Raw genomic sequence first — 6,033 nt, 5'->3', positions numbered from 1 at the left:
CCGACTACGCTAATCTAATTTTTTAAAATAAAATTCATATATAGAATACATACATTATATATAAATATGATTTTTTTTCATTAGTTAGTTTTACATTAATTAAAATAAACCATTTATAATAATAATAAAGTAAGTGAAAATAAAAAACTTATGTTACAATTTGCAGATGTTTACATAATTTTGTTTGATTTGTTTCACATACCATATTCAAACTTAAATATTCCAGGTGTACAAGTAAATAGAAAAAATAAGCTAGAAGTGTATAAAAGCTTAACTAGGAAAGATACAATTGCCATAAAATTGATAGAGGAGGTCCAAATTACAGAGTTCAGGTTAAATGGGGTGGAACTAGAGTAATAGAAAATCTATAAGTCTAAGAAAATTTAAGAAATCTTTTATATTGATCTAAGGAAATTGAACAGAATGAATAAGATAGAAATTTTGTCAAAACATTTTAAATATAAAATTTTAAATTAGGATCCTGCACGTATTGATAACAATGACTCTTTTGACTTATCTGATTTGTTTTACCTTTATAAATTCTATAGAAATTTTAACAATAATATTTATTATTATTTATTTCTGTTTTAAATGTATTGTATAATAGTAATAATAAACAACAAATTGTACGGTACCAATAATTATTATTATTATATATAACATTTCTTTTATACAAGTTGAGGCAAAAGTCTGGAAATATGCCTTTATCTTGATCAACTTTGACAAAATTAACTCCAATATGCAAAAATAGTAAGTAATTGGATGGAAACCTCTATCCTTTGGTGAGGAGTAGCATTTATAGCCATCATCTTGCAGCACATAATTTTAAAGTGAGAAAGTGTCATATCATATATCAGTTAAACATAAAACACACCTAGAAACACAATTGAATTCATCAATTTACCCAAAGTTTATTTGTTTAGGAGTTATTCAAATGTAAAGTGTCCACAAAGTAGTTTCAAGATATGTTCAATGGGTCTATCATATTATTGAATTCACATGTTCAAATGTCAGTCCTCATGAATATGCAAAAAAAACTGAACATGAAATTTCATTACATCAGTGCAAAATTTGCTTCTTTAGTTGTGCCCATACAGATTTTTCCTGCTTACAGAAAGGACTGTAGATGTGGCATTTAAGGTCCAGTGGCAAATCCGGTAATCTCAGTAGCCATTCTATCAGTCCTCAATGTCCAATCCAGTTGCCTGGGAATTCAAGCCATTCATGAAGTGTGCAGGTGTGTGAATGTGCAGTTTTCATTCAGGACAGATAGAAATACATTGTCCTATAATGTGATGACCCCATTCATTATCCTGTCAACAAACACAGGTCCTATGATCCCAAATTTCATACCATACCATGACTTTTACCATAAACAAGGTTTTGGATGGATTAGTCTATGATGGATTTCCCTCTGGCCAATATTGGAGATTGTACCATTTAACTTCACTATTAATATAGAACAATAACACATCACTTAATGGATCCATGTGTGCTTGTTCCAGAGTCCATTCTTCAAACTACATCAATCATCATCATCATTTAGGTGATGCAGCAAGTTGCACCTTATATGGATACCATTTCTGAGTACAAAATATCTGAGATGAATCTTTCACTAACCCTGGTTTCCAGGGATAGACATCTGAAACTGCATATGGGACTTTTCACAAATTATGCAAGAATATTTGCAGCTACTATGTGAAATAGGACAAATTTAAATGACATAATTGAAGTCAGCATGAATGACATGAATGTTCCTCTCACCTCTCATCAGGACAATTTTTATGTGATGTTCACTCATTAATGACATGATAATTCACCTGTAATGACAAAGATTTATGCTAGGCATCAGACACTAACTTTGAATGTGAATAATTCCTAAATAAAGATGAGACAAAACTTATGCTTCCATTGTGTTTTTGTATGAATTCTATGCTTAACTGATATGACATAACCCTCTTCTCATTTAAAAATTGTGAGCTGCATTCAAGGTGGAGATCATGAATACTGCACTCATCAAAAGGCAGAGGCTTATACCTAATTACTATCCTAGCATGTGGGAAGTAAATTTTGTGAACATTGTTTGAGACAAAAGGATTTTCCAGACTTTTGCCTCATCCTGTATTAAATTTATTAACTACTTAGTTAGCTTTCATTGAAGGAATCTTTTCAAATTTATTAACTTTTTTTCTTTTTATAATGCTATACATTATTTAACTGAATATTTTCATATTGAATTTAGAGATAATTTTAAATACTGAGAATTATTATTGCTTTATTATTCTATTATTGATCTTTGAGTTTTAGATAAAACTATATTTAATGAATTTTTATATTTAGGATATACATACATTAATTTTAAAAATATTTGCTGAATAATATGCTAATTAATGCTAATATCAGGAACAATGTCAATGAATTATTTTATATCCTTTTATTGATTACTAGCAAATGAGCCCAACGTTGCTCAGGCAAATGATTTGGATGATTTGGTAAATATTGTACATTTGGAAATTAAGTTATTACTATCAAAAACAAAAAATAACATCTAAAATAGCACAGTAGAAGCTGTTCTTCAGGTTATGCCTTAATCCTCTCTCTCTCCCCCATGGGGGAATTTCGAAAAATCCCTTCTTAGAATGCATTTTCATGACATACCCTAGCTGTGTACCAAATTTCATCTCTTTAGGTTCATCAGTTTGCTCTGGGCAATGATGAATCAGTCAGTCAGTCAGGACATGTAATTTTATAAATATAGATTATAAGGAATTTTCTCATATTTGAATTAATAACAAATATAGCTTATAATATTGATAGTTTCTCATAAATTTAAAAAAACAAAAGTTTCATTACTTTAGCAGCTTAAAATGTTGTTCTTTTAAATATTTTTTACCATAATTTTTGTCCTAGTTACAAAACTTTCAAGAAAAATGTGAAAAACTGTTATTTATTGACATTTGTATCAGTAAAAAGTAAACTAAATAAAATGGTTTTCATTATTGGGCTGCAATTTGAAAAATTGTAGACCTATAAATTTTCACTGTCAACTGTCTGTCTCTCCTACCTTAATCTTGAGAACGGTGTTAGATAGATGAAAGTCGAGACCAGATATGTAAAGATTAGGGGTAAGAGGTCCCGACTACCATACTTACTCATATGTAAGATAAGGTTTTTATTCATTTTTCACTGCTTCAAAAACCTGGGTCATCCTATATGTGCAAGTGAAGGATTCTTTGTTTTTGCAATAATTTTTGTGAACCATGTATAGCAGTGTATCATAGAGGTTAATATTTGTCTACTAATTTATTTATGTATTTTTATTTTTTTGATGCTCTATTTTAATTGCTCTCCCATTTGACTTACAGTATAGTTTTTTTATTTCTGCAAAGTACCTAATAGCATAAATAAACACTAACCACAAATTAAAGGGAATTGAAAACATTCTGTTTAGCTGGGAATTAGAGATGTTGCAGCTGTGTTGAAACTTAACAATGACATGTAAATGGAAAAGTGGTATAGATCTACTCCTTACAGCTTTTCATTTTGACTGTGATAATCATAACTGCTTTGTTTAAACAACTTACAAATTCTTTACTGTTATCGTGTGTTCTTTGGCAAATTCAAGTTTCTTTAAAAGTAGAGAATCATTTGTTTACTTCTGTAATAAATACAATTTCAGCTGTAGAAATACATATCTAATATTATTATTTGTAATTTACTTATTAATAAGTAAATTACAAACAATGACATTAATAAAAGTAATAAGTAGTTTACTTATTAAATAAGTAAATTAGTAAACAAATGCAAAAATAAATAAATTGGCAGTGAAAAATGAAATTTCCAATTACTCACTTTTGCCAGAAAAGTAACTACCTTTCCTGCAAAATTAAAAAATAAAATTCTTAAAATATTCTTTGAAAGAAAGAGATTCTAATCCAGAATAGCCTTAAGACATGGACTCTTATTGAAACATAACCACTACACCACTTATCTATTATGTACATTTTTACACAAAAGTGTATAAATTTAAACTGTTTTTTTCCTTGAAATTGCTTAAGATTGAGAATTCTTGACTATTAGGTTTAATTTCACAAAAACTTTCATTTGAATACAAAAAATATTTAAAAATCAGGTAGCTATTTCATTGCCTTTCCTTGTAAATTTAATTCAGTTAAGAATTACCTAGTTGTTATAACTGTGGAAAATGGCAATTATTTCTGTAATAAATAAAGTAAATTGTTTATTCTTCCTTGAATTATTTTAAATCTGATTATATATATTGAAAATTAGGAAAATAGTACATACTTTTTTTTATAAAACTACAGTGGAATCCAGTTATTATAATTATGGATAATGTTATCAATCGGCTATTGTTATAATAATCAGTTGGTTCCAGAACACACTATAAAATTATTTTAAAATAATTCTCCTATTATAAACAAAGCTTTGCTATTGTTATCAATTGTGATAATCTCACTTGGAGACAAACAATTAGAATTCATAGAAAATTCATACTAAATGGACCTTTTTTCAAAACTTGCTTTTAACCAAAGCATACCTTTGGGAATGAACATTCCTGTTGCAATTTCTCTAGTTTAGTCTTATGATCTGTTGAGTAAAAACAGTTGTTTATAAGAAATGTAGCATATGTAAATGTGTAATACTAGATACATACACTGTTAGTTGGCATTAAAATCCTTTTATCATGCAAGTACTTTCAATGATACAAAATCAGGCTTGTGAGCATCTTGAATTTTGAGTAGAACGTCACTATGTGCAGTGTAAAATTCTCAATATTTAAACATTCAAAATTCACAATGGAATTCAAGCCTCATAAGTATGAGAAAGAACAAAAATTTGAAACAAAGCATAATGGAACTCTCAAAACATTTTTATGGCATGAGTCCATGCTGCATTATAACACAGGATGACTAGGGTATTATGGTTGTGGTTAAATTTTAAAAGTGCAATCCACAAGTTAGGGAAATTTCTCGAGAAGGAAGAACTTGCTATCACTGCAGATAAGCCTGCATAAAGTTGGCTGTGGGGAGAGAGTCAAGAGGAAGCCATGTTTTTTGAAGATGTGACAAATGCATATAGAAAGGTGATCAAGGTATTGAATTGGTGACTGCATCCAAGTCAACAGTTTTTTAGAATGTAGAGTAGTGGGCAGGAATAGCAAATTTTTAACTCTAGTGAGAACATAGTGAAATTTAGATTAATACCCTCCCTCCTTGCATATGGCCACATAAACATTATGTAATTAGAGTTCAAAGAGCTCATGCATTGATGGAAGTAAAAACACTTTTAATGAGAGTAGAAATGGCCGACTTGATGTAACATGTGATATATAATGTGTAAAATTGTATTAATCTCCTTGCTACTTTCCAATTTTTGATATTAATGTAATTAAACATAAAAAATATTTAAAACTGAAAAAAATGAAAGAAATGAGTTAATTTTGAAGAAAAAGCTTCAAAGTTTAACTTCCTTTGTCTCGCCCTTCTGTGAAATTTAACACCGATGAGTCATTGTTTACACATCTGGATGACCTTGAACACAGCTGGAGTTGGATTTCCCGGGGCATTCTCATAGACGTCGCAGGAGGACAAGGGTTTAAAGTAGGGTGAACACTAGCTGGCCAAATATTTTTAAATATTTTTTAAAAATTTGGAGACTTATAAAACATTCCAAAAATTCCAAAAAAAAAATGTCAAAAATGGCCTTAAGGACCGTGTTTTATGTAACGCTATGTAACGTGCCCGAGTTAACTCGGCGAGGAACTAAAGGGGTTTTAATTAACTCTTCACATCCAGATGTCAGTGATTTGTTTTTAGAGTGAGCTTTTGCAATTCGGGGATTCCCCTTGTATTACTTTTCAATAAAATAAACTGAATTAAGTTTGAATACAAGTTTATTTTAAGCTTTTATATGAATTTCTTTCAGACATTCGAAGTAATTTATTAAGCAGCCTATTTCTTTTAATTTCTGCAAACTTTTTTATGCGGTTTTAAGTTAATTTTAACTCGTTGT

General features: G+C 29.4%; 1 protein-coding gene across 1 annotated transcript in view; it reads left to right on the top strand.

The window, feature by feature from the left end:
- The window catches only part of LOC111640303 (vesicular, overexpressed in cancer, prosurvival protein 1-like), a 37,194-nt gene that overhangs the window by 30,064 nt on the left and 1,097 nt on the right, over nucleotides 1-6,033 (top strand). The gene's annotated exons all lie outside the window — the stretch shown is intronic.

The sequence above is a fragment of the Centruroides sculpturatus genome, unplaced genomic scaffold (assembly GCF_000671375.1).
Source record: "Centruroides sculpturatus isolate CEXI.00-Female unplaced genomic scaffold, Cexi_2.0 scaffold1348, whole genome shotgun sequence".
NCBI lineage: Eukaryota > Metazoa > Arthropoda > Arachnida > Scorpiones > Buthidae > Centruroides > Centruroides sculpturatus.
Note: the sequence above shows the minus strand (reverse complement) of the source record. Positions and strands in the feature narration are given on the sequence as shown.